At 40.6% G+C, this 20776-nt stretch overlaps 1 protein-coding gene across 4 annotated transcripts in view; it reads right to left on the bottom strand.

The window, feature by feature from the left end:
- The window catches only part of SLC8A3 (solute carrier family 8 member A3), a 211192-nt gene extending 196119 nt beyond the window's left edge, over nucleotides 1-15073 (bottom strand). For 2 of the 4 annotated variants that reach the window (XM_039334432.1, XM_039334457.1), the window contains exon 1: nucleotides 12669-12928. The gene's annotated coding sequence lies outside the window, so the exon portion shown is untranslated. Of the gene's footprint in view, nucleotides 1-12668; nucleotides 12929-14097; nucleotides 14243-14262 lie in introns of those variants that run through there. The other 2 variants (XM_039334448.1, XM_039334440.1) reach the window with 2 other exon arrangements.
- Between the last annotated feature and the right edge of the window lie 5703 nt (nucleotides 15074-20776).

The following is a 20776-nucleotide window of genomic DNA, read 5'->3' as shown; positions in this document are numbered from 1 at the left end:
TTAAAGTTTTAATAAACAGGTTTAGTAGTAATAGAAATTTAGGATAGAAATGAAATATATTAAATTTACTATGTTACTTGAAGGAAATAGAGAGATGATAGCGAATGTATTAAGTTGAGCTGTTATTGTGTGATTTCATGTTGGAATCTTTGTTTACCCAAACACCACGGTGTGTCTTAAACACTTTTTGTTAAAACTATAAAACCAATAAAATATATTAAAAAAAGACCCTGGAGCTTGCCAGCCCTGCAAGAACTGAATCAGTCAGGTAGTCTTATAAATAACCAGGCATGTAGGGCTTCATAAGTAACAAGGAGTACCTTGAATCTCACCTGAAACAAACTGGAACCAGTGCAACTTGCAAAACAAAAATATTATATGGGCATATCAAGGCATGCCCTTCACTGCTGGTTTCATTGCATTCTGGACCAGCTGAAAATTCTAGGTGCTCTTCAAGGTCAGACCCATGTAAGAATGCATTGCACAAGGTAATTAGGGCATGAGTGACTCTCTGAAGGGTCTCCCAAACTAGGAAAAAGTGAAATTGGTGCACCAGGTGGAGTCTGTAAAAGTCTTCTTGACCACAACTGCTACCTGTTCTTCACCAGGAGCTATGAGTCCAGGGACACACTCAGATTGCACACCAATGTTAAAATCCAAGATCAAAGATGAATGTCCCCAGATATGAGTAGCCCAAAGCCACTCTATCTTAAGAGGACTGAGTCAAAGACAGTTCCTTCCAGTCCAAACCTTTACAGTCTCCAGGCATTGGGATAGAATCTTGACAGCCTTATTTGACTAGCCTGGGTTTGAAAGATACATTTGGGGCTTATCAGCATACCAAAGATACTGAATCCCAAACTGCAGATGACCTCACCCAGCAGTTACATGTAGATATTGAAAATGAGGGGAGAAAGAGTAGAATGTTGTGGCACCCTCCACAGGAGAGTGTAGAGAGTAATATCTCTTCCCCCGCCCCCACTGTCTCAATACTAAATCTTGGCCTGAAACCCAGGTGAAATGGGTGTAAGTCACCTATTTCCCTGGGGATACTCATGAGCTGCAGAACAATCAAGTGCTCAAAACCTTTCCTAAAAAAAGGAAGGTTGAAGACTGTTTAGTAGTTTTCAAAAACTGCTGGTCCAAAAACAGCCTCTTGGGGGGGGCATTGCCTTTTTCAAGAGAGAAGGTACCACCCCCTCTTTCAGTGAGGCTGACCCCACGGCCCAGATCCAACTGCAAATCACCTCCTACATTGGGCTGTAAGAGAAACCTTGAGAGACTGGAGGACAAGCCGGAACCAAGACAAAGGTCAGACAAAAGAAGCTTCAGTCTGAGGCAGAAATGTCACTTGCGAAAGCATTTCAGGTTTGATCTTCCCTAGTTTTTCTCAGAAACTGTCTAATCAAACGATGTCAACTCATGTCAAAAGCTAGAGCAGGTGGAGGTGTATTCAGACTTGTGAGGTTCTATTGCTGTATTCTTATAACAAAAGTAATAAAGGAAGTCCTTGACCTACAACATTTTATTCAGTTTGAAGTTACAACGGCACTGAAAAAAGTGACATATGACCATTTTTCACACTTATGACTGTTGCAGCATCCCCAGGGTCACATGACTTACATTCAGATGCTTGAAAACTGGTTCATATGTATGACGGTCGCAGTGTCTTATGATCAGCTTTTGCGACCTTCTGACAAGCAAAGTCAATGGGGGAACCCAGATTCACTTAACAGCCATGTTACTAATTTAACAACTGCAGCAGTTCACTTAACAACTTGGCAAGAAAAGTCGTAAAATGGGACAAAACTCACCTAACAAATTTCTCACTTAGCAACATAAATTCTGTGCTCAATTGTGGTTGTAAATCAAGGACTACCTGTATTGGCATTCATAACTTGGGTTTCTTAGTCTGGTCTACCTTAAAGGGCTGACATATCACTGGGTGCTTTTAAGACCCAGGAGGGGCCCAGCAAAGAGGAGGCTGAGCTGACAGCCTGGCCACTTTTACAGAGTCCACCAGCTAAAATCCATCCCAGATCATTCCCCAAGATAGTGCCCCAGGCACCTCAGTCTACCTGGCCTAGTCAGAGTCCAGGTCAAGGCAGATCTGAATGACTTTGTCCATCAGATAGCTTAAATATTCTTCACAGCAGCCCAACAGATGTTGTGAAGCCCACCAACCCACCCACCCAACAGAGAACAGGTCACTCCAAACAGAGCCATCCCAAACAGAGCCACTGATAGCCACCAGCTATCAGTGGCCACAATAAGGACAAAGACATGTTGGCATTTTGTTGTCCTTATCATCCTGAGGTAATCCCTAATATAGGCTTTTACCCATGTTCCCTTAAACACATTTCATGTCTTCTTCCAACAGTTCTCCAAGCATCTCTTCTAGCTTTAAAGAAAACTTAAGATGTATTTACTCAGCTGGACATCAGCAAGATAACAACCACTCTAAGACCAGGTTACCTTTTATATTGATTTTATTTTAAATTACTGCAAAGCTAAATTATTTTGTGTGCTATATTGTAAATGACTGTTTTAATTTTTTTATTAATACATGCACCATTCTGGGTTCCCTTGGGAACACATTATTATAATAATCATTCTCAATAAAAAATGATAAATAAACTGTGGCTTAGCAGGATGGGTAACTCAAGGAAAGGCAAAAGGAAGGAAGAAAACCCTCTCTCAAATGGTCATCCATGGTTAGAGATATTATTTTCCCAGAAATCATGAAAATTACTTATATTTTATCATTGAAGCTGGTGATGTGTCACAAAAGACTAATAGAAGCAAAGTTGCTTTAAAAAAAAATGAGACATCTGCTTTCACAGATCCATCAAATACTGTGATCCATGTCCATAAACTACATTCAAATATGATCATTAAGGAGAATCAATTAAAATCCTCTGCAATATAAGTAATAAATACCAAAACCAAGAATATGAATCTCAGTTGGGAGATTTGCAGATAAATGTCTTGATGAGAGCTTTGGCCATAACATGAAAACCTTCTGTGCACTTATTTAATTTCTTGAAATATTGAATTAGATCATATTATTCCTTGACTGAAAAACAAATGAAATTTGGCGGACAATCAAAGCTGCTTTTGATTAGGACTTTATTAAAAAATATTGGAGACCAGCTGAAAAATTTTCTATGGGCTTAGCATGAAGCTTTTTTTGAAAAAAAATATTGTGTAGTCTGGATAAAAGGAAGAAATGTTTACTTATTTGCTTCATTATTGTGTATAAATATAAAAACAATCCAAAAACAAACTTAGTATTTTAAAACCAAGTTCTGAATTGCTCAACTGTACAAAACTTTACTGAAAAGCACTGATCACTTAAGTTTTAGCTAGAATATCAAATTGTTTTTTTAACTTAATGCAAAAAAATTACCAATGCTGGGTTTATAGAAATAGGCATGATTGTTCTACCCATGGCTTGTTAAATAAAACACAAAAGTCTAATAAATGATAAACTATGATTTATAAAACATAAGGCTGAGTTCACAAATTGTAATAGGCCAACATGATCTTCTATATTATGGCTTGTTTGTTAGATTTATTTGTTAACTTTATATTTTGCCTTTTATTCTGGAGTTCAGGGAAATGTGTATGCCTCGATACTCTATTTTTCCCCCTACAATAACAAACCTGTGACTTGAGGAAGAGTGACCAGTCCAAAACCACAGTATAAATTTTGTGGCTGAACATAAGTCTCTGAAGGTAAGAAAAACCCATTGGACTGCTCAGACACATCAGTAGACAAAAGGATCTCAATAGAAAAGAATGCAGTTCAGGAATTGTAGAGTTCCTGGTTGTTTGCTTGCAGACATTTCATTATCCAATTAAGTAATATTATCAGTGTGAATGAGAATGGAGTTTGCTGCCTTCAAAAATCAAGGAAACCAACCCCCCAACAAAACTTGGCAGGACAAATTTTATACTGCATATAAGCAAGCAGCAGAAACCACACAAATTCACAGTAATGACATTAGCGTGTTGCAAGCCAACATCCAAGCTCACAGAGCACCAAAATCTCTACAAGAGGACCTCCTGACTGCAGGTCTCTCAGTTTTGAAAAGGCTACTGCTGACAAACTCAAAAAAAAAGGGAGTGGTACTTTTGAGGAATCCCACCGATTCCAATTAGAGACCATTAAGCCTATAGCACATCAACACAACTTTCTTAACGGTGGAAACTGTTGATTGGATCACAGACAATAAAGACAGCTCCTTATTTCCTAATCTTCTCTAAGGATACTTCTACACAAGTGCTTGCGGCTACTGCAAAATTGGCTCAGAAATTGTCTAATCAAATTATGTCAACTCATGTCAAAAGCTCGTTGTTTCTGTATTTATACCAGTTTTATTTGAAACTGGAGCAAAACAGTTTTCCAGCACTGGAACTGATGGTCTGCTTTCTTAGTAGTGGAAAATCTTGCCCCATGCATTCCCGATCTACTCTTTTCAAAGCAATAACTCACAATCAATCATCAATCAATCAATCCTAAAAGTTACCTTATATGATCTCTGATCCCCTGTCAAAAAGAAACAGAAAACAAAAGCAACATTTGTCAATTTCATCCCTGCAGTCTTCAAGGACCTGCAAGCAGCTAATTGCTTCAATCAAAGCCATCTGCATTTTAAATGAAATTTCAATATTGTTTGTGCTATAAGAATTCCATTCTAGATGGCCCTGGGCAGCTTTACAAGTTACAACAGCCATACAGTACAAAATAAACATAGCAATAAAAACAGTGTCCATTCAGGGAACAAACTCTGTCCATAATCCTCATAACTCCTGGAAGCCATCCTTCCAATCCAAAGACAGACAAGACAGAACCCTTATGGATCTCTAAGGCAGTGGTTCTCAACCTTTCTAATGCCGTGACCCCATAATACAGTTCCCCATGTTATGGTGACCCCCAAGTGGGTGTGGCCACCAATAAGAGGGAGTAGGACAGCTAGGGAAAAGGGAAAAAAATGGCGGAAAGCGTGGTTTGGCGACCCCCGTGAAATGGTCATTCAACCCCAAATGGGGTCCCGACCCACAGGTTGAGAACCACTGCTCTAAGGGGATATTGTTCCAGAGGGCAGGTGCCAAGGCAGAAGGGACTGCCTCCTGCATCTCCCTAGATGGCATTACTTAATTGAAGGAACTTGAAACAATCAATCCTATCAGAACAAAAAGGATGGACGACACAACAGATAAATGGTCCTTCAGAGAGCTAGACCAGGTAGGTGACTTGTTGGCCTTTCAAAGATCAAGTGAGGGACAGAAAACACAAGGACTACCGGAAATCTACATTATAGGGCAGTGGTTCCTAACCTTTTCTATACCCTGCACCCCTAGAATGCTTCTGATATATTCTCATACCCCCTTACAAAAGTTCAAAATAAAGGCAATGAACTATGCATATACACTACAATTTTGAAAACCCAAGTTTTCACATCTCCTGGAATATCATCTCGCACCCTCAGGGGATACGAGCACCCCAGTTGGGAAATCCCTGTTATAGGGTATAATAATAGAAGCTTGAATGCTTGTCAGAGTTTTTTTCTTCCCCCTTATTCCAAACAAAACCAACATGGAGTTATCTTTAGTTTCTTTCTCACCTTCTCTTTATTTTTAGGGCTAAGATAATATTTATTTAATAATGCTTATATTCCCTTCCCAAAGTTGTCTCTGCACTCCTCTACATTTCGAACTGCACCCAGAAACCAACTGGCAGCCAGTACAGTCCACAGAGCAGTGATGTTATGTGAGCACCATGAAGCTTGCCCATCACTGTGTAAACTGCCATATTCTGAAGCAACTTTAGCTTCAAAGTGATCATCATCATCCTGGAAACGTGGTTTGCAATAATACGGAAAGCACTAGAGATTGCAGTACTATAGACATAGTATCACTGTAGTTTTAGATACTTTTATGTGCAATGTAATGCTGACGCAAGATGGCTTGGATTTACAAATTATCTAGTCTTACAAAGCTTCCTTTCACATCAACATGTGGTAGCTATTTATTTTATTTCCTTTTTGGTGTGGAATGGGGAGGAAAGACATTTTTCTTCCTCCAGCACCTATGGCAGCTCAGAGGGCAGAACACTGATTGAATGTTGGGGTTCAGGACCTCCTGTTGATCAACAGGAAGAAGAACTAAGTGACTCATGGGGTTCTCAGCATGTTCCTTGTGTTTCCAAACCAGCAGGAGGAAAATTGCAGGTTGATTTCAAATTGCTTTGGAAGGATTTGAAAATAAAAACTGTGTGGAGGAAATGTCCTGAAACAATTTGCTTTTGAACTAAATGGTGTTTATTTTGTTCAGATTCATTCCAAATAGGACACCTGGGATTTAAACATAATCTCAAGGATGAGCTTAAACTTCCAATTCCAATTTAACAAACCGGCTTATTAAAAACTCCTAATGCAACAATGTAGTAGTGTCATAAACTTATAAATAGGCAGCTTTTATTTTATCCATTTTCCAAACACACCTGCATAACCATATTCAAGGATCTTGAAATGCCCTTCATCAGGTTTGTACAACCTCCGAGCCGTCAATGTTGGCCTCCCTGGCCTACCACTGCTTAAATTCTCATTCTTTTTACCTACAGCAGTATATGGAAGCACTCCACCGTGCCTCACTGGTAGTCTGTGACTCACAGATCCTGTGTTATATAGGGTGGGCCTCTATTGTGTACTACAATATTCTGGGTAGTCTTAGAAGAATAGGAAACCAATTCAGGATTCTCTCTTGAATACTTAGGTACAAGTAAGATCATATTGTAACAGTGCAACTGTACACATAATGGAGATTAGCCATGCTGAACATTGTGTCTGAATTCATGCAGACTATACTAAGCCATTGTTTACTGAACAAATCACTGCTGATTGAATTCATATAACAAATTAAGTTGTAAGGTACAATTTATAAACCTCCATGGCTAAGTTCACACAACATACTAATGAACAAATTTGTTCAACTGCACAGTGTGTAAGTCCAGATGATATCTTACGTTATGTCTATATGTTTAAATTAAACACATTTAATGACAGATATTCTATTCTAAAAAAAACCCTGGCTCCCCAATTAAATATTTTAACTATGTTTTATTACAAAAGTACAAAAGTATACTGTTTCCATTACATCCTTTTGATTGTTAACAGATCATACATTTGATAGAAAATCTAAGCACAATATAAGAATCCTCAGATGTTCTTACACTGTTACACTTAGTTATGATTGATTGATTTTGTTTATGTGCCAGCAGTCAACCCTGGTGATCACCTACTAATAACAATCTGTTCCTAACCCCATATTTCCGATCTTCCAATGGTGCACCTACTAACATTGTAACTGAGTCCATCCACCTTCCTGCTAGTCATCCTCTTCTTCTTTCTCCTTCCTCCTTTCCAGCATCACAACCTTCTCCAGAGATAGGTCTTCACATAATTTATCTGAAATAAGGCAATTTCAGCCTAGCTATTTGTGTCTTGAGTGAGAACTAGAGGCTGATTTGTTTATTAATCCATGTGTTTGTTTTCTTGTCTGTCCATTGTATTCTCAGGTACTCTTAAATCATCATGGTAAAGGGTTAAGGATGTCAGAGTAACAAAGATGTCTAGCACAAGCCACAATGATGTCAGAATGACACAAATTAAATATTTTCTGTCATTTGGGTGATCTCACTATCCAGTTCTCACAGATATCTATGTCTGATAGTATAAATCAACTGAGAAAAGTCACATTGGAAGCCCAATAAACTTTCTTTTCCAAAAGGTTTCAATAGGAGGTATAAATAAATGCTAGATATTAACTTTGATATTTAAAAAAAATATGCTGAATAAACTCAAACTATAATACTATATCATAATTATAATTTAAGTCTATGGGAACTCTCTAGAAAGCATGAAAGGAGTAATTGTTTATGGAGATAAATTTAAGCATCAGTTTTGAATATACATGTAATTTTAATCCTGGCTAAAGGAGACACTGGAAATTTACCTAGTTTGGTATTCAAATCCACTAGAATACTTCTTGAACTTGTACCTTTTCTCCTTCATTTACGTAAACAATCTCAACACAACAGTTGTCTTTATTGAAGTTAAAATATAGAAAAACTATTATCTTATCCAAAAACAACAATTTAATTCTTGTTACTATCTCTGAAAGAAATAGATAAATCTAGATAAATCATGGGCATAGTTCAGATTTTGAAGAATCCTAATTAAGAGTGCATTTCTGCCAGGGGACAGCAGCAGAGAAATTGGAATCTCCAGTAGAATGATGTACAATGGTTGTTGGCTATACAGTTTTATAAACTTCAGTATTAAATCACATAACAAATTTTTAGAGTATTTAACTTTAGTTCAATTTCTAATTAGAAGCTGTTGACTCATTTTTCTGTCCCTGAAAACAGAGGTACATTAGCACAAGGGATCCAGAAATAGTCAATCTGTGTGGCAAGATATCAAATTAAACTCATAAATAACTAACTTTTTAGCAGATCTATACCTATAATGAGAATGGCATAAGTCTTGAAACAAGCCCCCCCCTAATCTGGCTTTTTGGTAGATGTAAAATGAATTAAGTAACTTGATCATGCAATAAAATCTGTGAGGAGCAATTCATATAGACCTTTAACAGAAAACTGATTTCAGGCATACAAATATAAGCTATTATAATAACATATTATTATTTATGAATAAAAAGAGTTTCACGTACTATTTTGTCCAATAACTATAAATTAGATCACCATTTTAGAGAGTTAATTTATTAGACTGATATGGCCACCTATCTCAAATACATGAATCTGGGGAGGGTCATATCAATCTAATAGATAAATAAATTTGCTACAACTGAGTTAGAACAAATTATTTCCTTTTTTAGAGTCAACTTTTTCTCTCTAGAGTCAACTTTTTCAGTAGCCCATCTACCACAGTCTTTACCAACATGCAAAATCAATCATTCGAAATGTACAGAGGACACTAAACATAAAGTGTTATGGAAATGCACTTTCATCAGGACTTGAATCCACAAATATTTCAAAATCCATCACTCAGCAAAATCTTTAGCAGTCCCACTCAAGAGATTATAAGGATCTTGTAGTCAAGAATCCTCAGATTTCTTCATCACTCCAAAGCAAATGACAAGAGGCGAAAAGTCTGGTTTGACTAAAAGTTTTCAAAGTTTGTATTATTATCAGAATTCTGAATATCAGTAGAGGAGACTATCTGTCACATACAAATAATGCTCAATGTGGAGCAGGGATGTTTAGCTTGCATTTTCTTGTTCATTCTTTTGTGACTCAGATAAATGCCTGTAATGCATCTCTCTGGTGCTCTCTCCCTTTCTATGACTTGACCATGATGTTATTCACTATGGTAGATTAATAGCTTTCTTGCTCTCCACAAAAATGAAGAAATTGCATAGCTTCAATTTCTTCATATGTATGTAGATCATATAAGCCAACATCCAGAATATAGGATGAGCCATGCCTGTTTCTAGGTACTTCTGTTTCAAATCAATTCCCAATACATTTGCCCTTCAATCTTTAAAAATGGAAAGTGTGGAGAAAAAATGGAAATTCATATTTTTACCAATAAAAAAGCAATTAAACAAACCCAGGATCTCTAGTAATTCCAAAATTCCATTAAATATTTTACAGAGATAGCAATTGCTTCAAATTTCAGTCACCCTAGGTTCAGTATCAGTCACCCATTGTAACACATTGTTACTCGACCTTGGCAAATTTAAGAGGAGTAGAATGCTGGGAGTTGAATCTCATTCCTCTTAAAGCCCTCTTAAATTTGCCAACATTGAGAAACCCTGCCCTATGACCACTTAAGATTCTAGAAGTTTCCAAGCACTGTTTAGCAAATAGCCAGATCTGAATATCTTTCAATTTCCCAGAATATTTAGAAGGAAACTAAAATCCCAGATCTCCATGAGTGCAATGTTGATGCTAAGTATGCTCAAGAAGTTCTGCCATAAAATAGGGCTCACTCAAATAATCCAATCCAGAGCATTTGAGCAGAACAGAACAAAATGGAATAACAGAGTTGGAAGGGATGTAGGAAGTCTTCTAGTAGTCCAACCTCCTGCATAAGACCCTATAACAGGGGTAGGCAACCTTGGCTCTTTTATGACTCATGGACTTCAACTCCCATGAGTCATAAAAGAGCCAAGGTTGCCTACCCCTGCCCTGTAACATTCTGGACAAATGGCTGTACAGTCTCTTCTTAAAAGCCTCCAGTGATGGAGCACCCACAACTTCTGAAGGCAACCCATTCCACTGGTTCATTGTTCTCACTATCAGTAAATTTATGAGGAAATTTGCTTCTCTCCTTGATTAGTTTCCATCCATTGCTTCTTGTCCTGCCTTCTGGTGCTTTGGAAAATAGCTTGACTCCCTCTTCTTTGTGGCAGCCCCTGAGATCTTGAAACACCGCTATCATGTCATCCCCCTAGTCCTTCTTTTCATTAAACTAGACATACCCAATTCCAGTAACCGTTCTTTATATGTTTTATCCTCCAGTCCCCTAATCATCTTTTGCTCTTCTTTGCACTCTTTTTAGAGTCTCAATATTTTTTCTTACTCTACAAATTTTTCTAATTCTGCAAATATCATGTGTATCTTGCTTCCCTGATACATAGAATTACGATCAAAAGCAGCTTCCTTCACAGGCCATGCAGGATGGGTTTACAGAATCTATATTCTAACAATCTGAGGGCTGCTAAGTTAAGAAGGGCACATTTTAGAAACCCGAGTGGCAGGTCTAGATTAGATAACCATATATTGATGGCCAAAAATCAAAGATCCCACTAGTAGCTGCATATCCTTCTCTTTAATTTGGGTTTTCCCTTTCCCTATAATCACAGTATCCACTAAATATACCTTCTTACTAAAAACTACTTCTATCTGCAGAAAAGGCATTCCCATAGAACAGAAAGTCCACTAATTCAGGGTAATTACTAACAGCTACCACACCCAGGTAACTACACTGAAATTACAATGACAATTACAAACCTCTATCAGCCAAAGTAGAAGGAAAAACTATTTTGAACCTTGAGATAGTCTGAGCAAGCCATACATGAGTGAAAGTTTCTGGTTAGGAAGACGAATCAGGCATAATAATCTTTCTTTCATTATTTACACAGAACTCCCTCCAATCTCGTCTACCCAAAGGTGAATTAGTAGTAGGCAGCCTAAGACTGCTTTCTGCCAGACAAATATTGAGCCATATAATAGGTCACAAACCTACAGATTCCTCCTTCACCTCTTTCCCATGACGGATGAGGTCAGGCTAAGAGGAATCGGTGGATTTATGTCTTACTTTACAGCTCAGTCTTCAGCCGGGCTAGTTCCCTATCTCTGAATCAAATACAAATGTCTTTTCATTGCAGACTAATTATGAAGATGAAATACATTAGAAAGTATTGTTGGGTTCCCAGTCCTATAACACTCTAAGAGGCAATCTTATTTTAGAGAGCTGATCTTTCCAACTTAGGAACCTCCACATTAGAGCCACAATACATACATTCAGTTGTGCATCTGCTGAGGACACTGTTCAGTATTACTTGAATGCTCTTCCAAAATAAGAGTTAACTATAAATGTGTGGAATCTCAACATATGTGTACCAAAAGCAGCCCCCAAAGCACCATGCCAGTACTTTTGTGGTGACCTCACCACAGAACCACAAGATCTAAAAACAGCCAGGAAAGAAAACAGCAACTAGAATTAAGCTCTTACAGTATTCCACCATCAAATATTCATTTGTCCGTCACTTTTCAGGGACTACTATGTTACTTGGATCAGGCTGAGCAGAGGGCACATCTGGAAAGGCTGTTTCACATCCAGATACAAATGAAGGCGAATATACGTGTCCCAGGATAATGTTGCAGGATCCAATCTGGGTCGGTTACCAGGACCAGAGCTTTTGTATTTCAAGCTTTCGAAGTCATGCTGGAGCCCATCCTTATGGAACTTCTCTATGTGCTTTGGGCTATTCTGTGTGTGGTGTTTACCCCCAGCTTATCAAGTACTTAGGGGGTGAGGGCTTGAAGAAACAACAGCCATCAACACCACAATCTACATCTAAAAAGCTACACACAACAGGCACCATATAAATATCACATACAGAACAATCCAAAGCACATAGAGAATTCCCTGGGAATGGGCTTCAGATTGAGTCCAAAAGCTCAGAAGACAAAACCCATGGTTCTGGTGACCGACCAGATTGGATCCTGCAACATGTCTGGATAATTTGCAGCAGACTCCTTACTTCCATGGGCTTAATGCAGCAATAATAATTCTGCTCCCCACTCCCCATTATACCATTCATATGAAGAAATCTCACTTATCTTTAGCAGGAAAAGGCTGCAAAACATTTCCTAATTCTTGAACCCATGCCTTTTGCATCAAATACTTTCAGAGAAGAGACACAAATTTCACAGACCTGAAAACTACCTAGCTATCCCCTGTTGAAAGAAGCAATAGGATTATTATAACGTACAAAATAAAAAAAGTTCTTCTTGTGTTTGTTTGGTTAAAAAATGAAAAAAGGTTTCGCTGGGCTAACAACTTGTGCTTACAATATCTACATAGGAAAACTGAGAGAAAACCATAACAATTAAATAAGTTAAAACATACCAATGGTACTTCTTCCAATTTACAATAATTTCCAACTCTTTCTTCAAAGGAAACAGCACCCGTTGTATAAATTCCCTTCTTTTGAACTGGAAGAAAGTCTAAAGAAATCTACAAAGCTTATGCAACCATCAGTGTGTGTTAGCCTCTATTTTGGCTGCCCCGGAGGAAGAGGACTACCTCCCTAGGAACTACTACAGAAAGTTAAGGTCCTCCTCTGGCATTATTCCCCCCCCCCTTTGAAAGAAAGGGGCTTTGGTAGGCCCGAGCAGTCAGTCCCAGACAGAGCACGGCCTCCCACCGCCCACCCTACTCCCTAATAAAAGTCCCCCCCTTTTCGTCCTATTTAGGGACGAGGATGGTGCCAGAGCTATATTTGAAAAACGAGGTAAACAGCATGGATGGAGAGCAACAGCTGCCGAAGATTAATCGCACCCATTGAGAGAAAGCGGCTGGGTTGCGCAGCGACAGCCCCCTAAAAGGTGTGTGCGTGTTGTGTGTAGGGGGGAATCCTTCGCCGGTTTCGATTTGAAAGCAATCTCGGATCCGGGATCCAACCAGCAACCGGATCTTCCTTTTCCAATTCACAGCAGCTACTCCTTCTCCGCCCCAATAATCCCTCCTCTACTGTTTAAACGGGGTGGGGGGTGGGGGTGGGGGGAAGCAGCCCCGGCGGGATTACCCTGATCTTTGCAACGTTTTTGCCACTTTGTACCAAGCGGCAGGTTTTCTTTTCCACCCGGCGCGAGAATAAACTAAGGGGGCTGCCTCTGAACCTGGAAATCCAGCTCTGGGGAAAGAAAAAGAAAGAAACTGATCACCGCTGAATTCACTCGGCCTCTTGCTCTCGAGGCCCTCCCTTGCGCTTCGTCTCCGGCCCCGAGGAGCCAACTCTGGTGCTCTCTCTCACTCTCTCGCCCCCCCCCCCCCCCAGTTTCCTGCGGCGTCTATCAGCAAGTTCGGCAGAAATTGGAATCCCGGGTTTGGGTTCAGAAAAGAGCCGCCTCCTGCGCCGAGTGCATCTTAATAGTCACCCTAGCTTATTACTGGATTGATATTCAACCGCTTTCCCCATGCCAAAGCCTGGTCCCGGGTATAATCGCTGTCAGGGAGAGGAGTTCTTGAGCGGGCGCCCAAGCAAGCAAGCGGGTTGCAAAGCTTCAAACTACACCTCGGATGGAGCGCGCAAAGCCAGCAGATCGCCTCTTTCCCTGCAATTTCCCCCAGCAATTTTAGGCGGTCTGAGTGCGGATCTAGAAAAAGAGGCTGCAGCAGCGGCAGCGGGCTTAGCTTCTGATGCAGGTTCAACACGCGCACGCACACATAGAAATTGCAGGAGCAAATACACAGTTCCATCCAGACAGGCGAGAAGAAAAAAAAAAAAAGGGGGGGGGATAAATAACGCCTCGTGTTTTAATTTGCAGTGTTATACCTGGCAGGTTCCTGATGATTGGTTTTGCAAAACCATCCCATCTCTTCCTCCAAGCTGTCAGCATGAAACAGGCAAATATCAAGTCCACTTCGCTGGGCTGCAAACCACCGGCTTGCGTTGCGGAGATGGTGCTATTAAAATGGGAACGAAGCCCCTGACACTTACCTTTCTTCGGGGCGGGGGGGGGCGTTCCTTCTTAACTCCCCAGTTACAGAAGCTTCCCGGTTTTTAGCGCGGTCTCATTGCATCTCGTGGTATATTGTTGCCAGAATCTGCGGGGTGGGGAGGCGGGGGAATCTCCTTGACATGTCGAAGTTGCCTTGCCTTTGGCCGCTACGAGTCGGGAGAACGTAGGGAACTGCTTAGCTTTCGGCCGTGTACTGAGGAATTGGGAAGGGAGGGGGCTGCGAGCAAGGAGCCGGAGGAAGAGGAGGAGGAGGATGAAGAAGCAGAGCGTGGGGTGGTGGGGGAGGAAGGCAAGAGAGGGAAGTGACGACTTGCAATCCAAAGGATCGGCTGGGCTTTTCCCTTCCCCTCTCACACCACCCCCAGTTTCAGAGGTTTCCCAGCATCTCAGCACCAACCGGGGAAGCTCAGCGCCCGCCCGCTCGGCTTGTGGACGAGAGGTGGGCACAGCTCGCCTTGGGCACAACTGCAGCGAGGGAAGGAACCAAGTCAACACAGCCAATCTGCCAGCCTCTCCAAACTCCGCGTCACCCTGCCAGCCGGGAGCGAGAACTGCAAGCGAATTACAAGCCCTGCATATTTATCCTTCGCGATGCCGAGCGCGAGGAGGAGGAGGAGGAGGAGGAGGAGGAAGCCGACGGGGGAGGGAAGGCGCTTCGGATTCAAACGAGGACTTTGAAGCAAATCGCGAGGCTGGAAGCCACAGGCAAGCCCCTCGCTATAGGAGTCCGGCAATGGGCGGCCTTTCGGCCGCAGAGGGAAGGACAGGGAAGCGCTCGAGCTTGGTGGCTTCAACTCGGCCAGAGAAAACCCGAGAGGCCAGGGCGGGTTGGTGGGTGAGGAGCGGGCGCAGACGTGGCGAAACGTACTAGCTAGCCCGAGTCCTTTGCGTTTGCCAAGGACCTCCGGGAGACCTTAAATTAGCCTTTGGAAATTGCTTAGGAGAGTCCGCCTTGGCTGATGTGGCGTGGCAGCCTTGGGGAAGCCACCTGACCTGCTGGTCGAGCACAGAGGAGCGCATCCACTTAGGAGTCTTTCTTCACCATAGTCAAATAACTACTTGGGAGGCAGCGGGAATATTTGAAGGCTAAAAATAGGACGTGCCGCCTGGCAAATTACTGTTTGACTTTAGTAAGGAATGAGCTGGCTGGAAAATGTGGATTTGTTCAGCCTGGAAGAGGTTAACCTCTGAATGTTGGAACTGAGGGAAGCCAAGCAGAGAAGTTTCCTGACCCAGAATTGCCTCTCTGTATTTGTCAGAAGCAAGCATGGGGAAAGGAGCTTGAAGAAATCTGGCCTAGCAATTCTTCAATGGTGCTTTTTATAGGGTAACCTCCTCTGATGTGATGCCTTCTAAATGTAATGGACTACAGCACCCATCATCCTTTTGCTGTTCCACGGGAGCATATTCCGCTGCCCTTTAGAATAAATGAGAGATGTGCACACAACACCCAGACTTAGGTTTTTGCAATAATTCACCAGGCTAGTTTTAAGATGAAGTGCCCTAATTTTATTTTGCTTTGTAAACTGCAGTGAGCATTATAGAGAGTCTGGTGAGCCAAGCATTTCTGTAAAGCTTGTTTCTGAACAACCTCTATATATTTTCAATCATCAGGAGATATATTACATTTGCCAGAGACTGATTGTCTCTGATGAATCCTAAACCACTCTGTGAACAGCATTCAAGACCATTTTTATGGCCCAAAACCTCTTGCTAAATTTGGAGAAAGAGGCTGAACCCCCCAGGGAGTAGAGCACTTAGACCCCAAAGTGTACTGCTAGAACAATCTCAGCCACTTCAAGATATGTGGAGTTCAACTTCCAGAATCCCCCAGCAAGAATATTGGAAAATTCTGGGTTGAATTCCACACATATTAAAGTGGCTGAGATTGAAAAACACTGTACTGTAGTGAGAAACAGGCTTACTTCTAAGTAAAAAAAAAAAACTTGCTCAAGAGTAGGATTTTATTCATAGGAAGGATTAGTTCCAGTTGAAGCCATGGTGAGATATCAGGAATCTTGGTTTTACAAGTTCTTCTTTCCTAGCAGCCAATGCAAGAGCTGCTTCACTATATTTCTGATTATTCCTGGATTCATTATAGCCTCAGATCCTGAGCCGCCTCAAAACACTGCTTTTGAACTATGAGCTATGATGCTTCTGTCTGAACTCTAGGTTTGCATACTGTTGTTAAGTTTTAGATGGACTGCATTCCTAATCTAGTGGCTAGCTTGATTGCAACTATTTTACACTGCCTAAGATAAGGTACTAAAGAGTTACAGGTTGTCAGTAAGTTAAGAAGAATGTCCTGTTTTACTTAATTCATCTCTGCCACCCACTAAAGTATGATGAATTACTCCCATGTATCACAGGGAGGCATTAACAGAAGAGATGCGCTGTAGGAAGGATTGAAAGAAAATAAGACAGGTGGTAACATGCAGCTGCTCTGGGAGGTACCTTCCAGTATACGGAGAAAGTATATGAAGCAGCAAAGGTCAAATGGCAAATTTCACAACAGAAGGTCAATTAAATTGGTGAGGTTTCTGTATTTTGCCCACTTAGCATCCGTTGGTCATTTTAGGTGGGTGCAAACATGTTTCCTTCCCGTCCTTGGATCATCCTCCATGGCCACTTTGATTGCACAGGGACAAAGATTGGAACTTTCAATCTAGTGCAGTGTTTCTCAACCTTGACAATTTTAAGGCATGTGGACTTCAACTCCCAGAATTCCACAGCCAGCATTCCAATGCTGGCTGTGGAATTCTGGGAGTTGAAGTCCACATGCCTTAAAATTGTCAAGGTTGAGAAACACTGATCTAGTGCCTTTGCCTGCACAAGGAGGTCAAATGAAGGTCAAAGTATAAATATTGGGGAAAGCTCAGTGGTGGAAGAACTGACACTTTCTAATTACTCCTGTGTTCCCATTAGCCAAAGAAGAAATGGATGGATATTTCACTTCCGTTTTCCCACCATTTCTCCCCTGTTTTAATATTTCCCCTGCCATTGATTTTGTTCCATCGTTTCTCCATCCTTTCTTCTATACTTTTTTTTTAACCACCATTGGTTGGTCAGTTATAGAAGACAATCTTCTATAGGAAGGACCTGTATAAGGAAGACCTCTAAGCAGATCTTTTCCCAAAGGAAATCTTTTCACGAAAGGAAAAGCACAGTATATTCTTTTGAAGTCCTGGTGGTGCAGTGGTTAGAATGCAGTATTGCAAGCAAACTCTGCTCACAGCCTGGAGTTCAATCCTGATGGGGCTCAAACTTGATTCAGCTTTCCATCCTTCTGAGATCGGTAAAAAAGGGGGACTCATATTATTGGGGGCAATATGCACACAGAGAGTGCTGTAAAGCACTATGGGGTGGTATATAAGCCTAAATGCTACTGTTGTGCTATTGCTTTTTGGTCTATGACTGTACATTCTTTAATCAATTAAACACAATATATTATGATCAATGCTGACTTTTCAGACTATAGGACAGTATCTTAAAAAGCTTTTTACCTATGCTTGTGTTGTAGAATTCCTAATCCTAGTTTCACAGTAAATTTTATTAAGCTTCACAGTTTTGCAATATCCCTATCATGACAAAGTGACAAAGCCATTAACAGTTTGTTATGTGGAGAGCAAAGGTAACATAAAAATGTGCCAGTGTTCTAGACAGGGCATAATTTACACTTAATATTATTTATTGATTTGTCTCCTGGAACCTCTCTTGGAAGTTTGTTTATTATCTATCAAATGTATATTTCCAAATCTATATTAATTGATACATTTAGTCACAAGACACTGTATAACAAATATCAATAAAACAATTCTATGTAATGTCTTATTTTGAATGTTTTCAAATAAGGCTTCTTAAAACTTTAGACTTATTTTTAAGCATGTTAGATAATTTTGCACTGCATTTAGGCTATAAAACTCATTTGGGCTCCAACCCTATTTAACTTGGGTGTCAAAAAATAACACCCTGAACAAAATTTCATTAGCGCTCAATTCCAAGAAGGCCATTTGTCTTCTCTACAAAGGCTGTATGTTTTATTCCTGTGTAAATAGAGAATAGAGGGGGTTTTTTCCCCTAGATTGTTATTTACAAAACAACTGCAAGCTGCTCCAATTAAAACAAGCAGTTTTAGATGTTGCAAGCAGCAGGCTGAACCAGTCTAAACAGTCACACCTGGTTAGTATTTGGATGAAAAAAACTCCAGCCAAGAACCAGAACTATGCCGGGAAATGGGAAAAGGAAAACAGACCTTGGAAAAAGGCAATAATAAACCACTTGCGTATTGTTGCCAAGAAAACAACGTGATCATGTCCATGAAGTTTCTAAGCAAGTGTTTCTTAAATCTTGGCAGCCTCCTCCTACTTTCCCCACAACAGCCCTGTGAGGTAGGTTGGACTGGGAGAGAGTGACTGGCCCGAAGTCGCACCCAGCCAGTTTTCATGCCTAAGTCACAGTCTTCCCGTTTCTAGCCTGGTGCCTTAAGTCTTAAAGGTTGAGAAGCCTTGCTCTAGCAATCTTTCTAGTCTGCATAGACTGAATATTGCTTAAATCAGGGGTAGGCAATCTTGGCTCTTTCATAAAAGAGTCAAGGTTGCCTACCCCGGCTCAGATCAAAGATATTCTATCAAAGGCTTTTTTTTATTGCTGCTATTGTACTTATTTGGGTTTTTACTTTTTTCTTAAAGGGCTTAATAACACAATGTACCTTAGAATACATTTCTCTATTATCCAAATATTTTTCAATGCTGTCAAATGCTTAGTTCATTATTAAGGTAACAAAAACGAGAAAAAGACTAAATGATAGCCTTTTTGATAATAGCTCTCTCTCTCTCTTTTCATAGAAGTTGTGTAACACATATCCGTGCCTAAGTTACTGTTTTTTAGAACAGTGGTTCTCAACCTTTCTAATGCCATGACCCCATAATACAGTTCCCCAAGTTGTGGTGACCCCCAACCACTTATACATCACCGGGTGCCAGGGGCGTGGCCAAAGAAAAGGGGGAAAAATGGCGGACAGCCTTGTTTGGCGACCCCCGTGAAATGGTCGTTCGACCCCAAATGGGGTCCCGACCCACAGGTTGAGAACCACTGTTTTAGAAGAAAGCCTGAAGAGTTGAACCAGTGACAGCAAAAGATTAACTTCAAAATTTGTGTTGATTAAAAACAATTAAGCAGCCTTAGATAATACCTACCAAATTGTTCTTAAAGAACTTACTGATCTTCTAATAAAATATATATAACATGTCCCTAACTTCATCAAGTGACCCAGAAGTCTATAAAATAGCCAGTATACTGCTAGTTTTAAAAATGAGGTCCGGAAGATTATATATTACATATTTTACAGTCTATTCTGGGTGAATTAATAAAAATTACAAGTGAAGAAAAATGGATGAATGTATATACAGGTAGCCCTCAACATAGGAGTGTAATTGAGCCCAGAGATGATCAAAAGCCATGCCAGTTGTTAAGCAGGTCACTATATTACCGTCATACAACAACAACAATTCACTTCCATAATGTTCCAACCTCTCTTGGCTAATAAAGCCAAGCACTGCAAGAATATATCTCCCAGGACATAAAGGCTCAAATAAGTAGACTTATTGTAGTAAAACTATAAAGTCATTGTGAATAAATTTCAGGTAAGGCTATGTATCAAATGTAAGCTTAAGTAGTAATTCAATATTCAGATTTCCCACACTCCTCTCTCTTCTGACCATTCTAAGTAAAAGGCTAGAAGTAAAACTTTTTTTGAATGGGAGAAACAGTTTGCACCTGTTCCTTATTTTATAACTGGCCTCATCTAGTATCAGATGGTTTATTTCTCTGTGAAAACTGTCACGAAAGCACTAAAGCCTAGAATAATTTGTACAATATGTGTTGTTAGTTGCGAAGTCGTGTCCGACCTATCGCAACCCCATGGACAACATTCCTCCAGGCCTTCCTGTCCTCTACCATCTTCTGAGTCCATTTAAGCTCACACCTACTGCTTCAGTGACTCCATCCAGCCACCTCGTTCTCTGTTGTCCCTTTCTTCTATTGCCATCAATCTTTCCCAGTATTAGGCTCTTCTCCAGTGAGTCCTTCCTTCTCATTAGATGGCTGAAGTACTTGAGTTTCAACTTCAGGATCTGGCCTTCTAAAGAGCAGTCAGGGTTGATCTCCTCTAGGACTGACCAGTTTGATTGCCTTGCAGTCCAGGGGACTTGCAGGAGTCTTCTCCAGCACCATAGTTCAAAGGCCTCAATTCTTTTGTGCTCAGCCTTTCTTATGGTCCAATTTTCACAGCCATACATTGCAACAACCGTGGCCTTGACTATACATACTTTTCTTGGCAGGGTGATGTCTCTGCTTTTTAGTATGCTGTCTAGATTTGCCATACTTTCCTCCCCAGGAGCAAGCATCTTTTAATTTCTTGGCTGCAGTCCCCATCTGTGGTGATCTTGGAGCCCAGGAAGATAAAATCTGTCACTACTTCCATTTCTTCCCCAT

Source organism: Crotalus tigris, unplaced genomic scaffold, assembly GCF_016545835.1.
Source record: "Crotalus tigris isolate CLP2741 ecotype Arizona unplaced genomic scaffold, ASM1654583v1 scf7180000017545.3456711, whole genome shotgun sequence".
NCBI lineage: Eukaryota > Metazoa > Chordata > Lepidosauria > Squamata > Viperidae > Crotalus > Crotalus tigris.
Note: the sequence above shows the minus strand (reverse complement) of the source record. Positions and strands in the feature narration are given on the sequence as shown.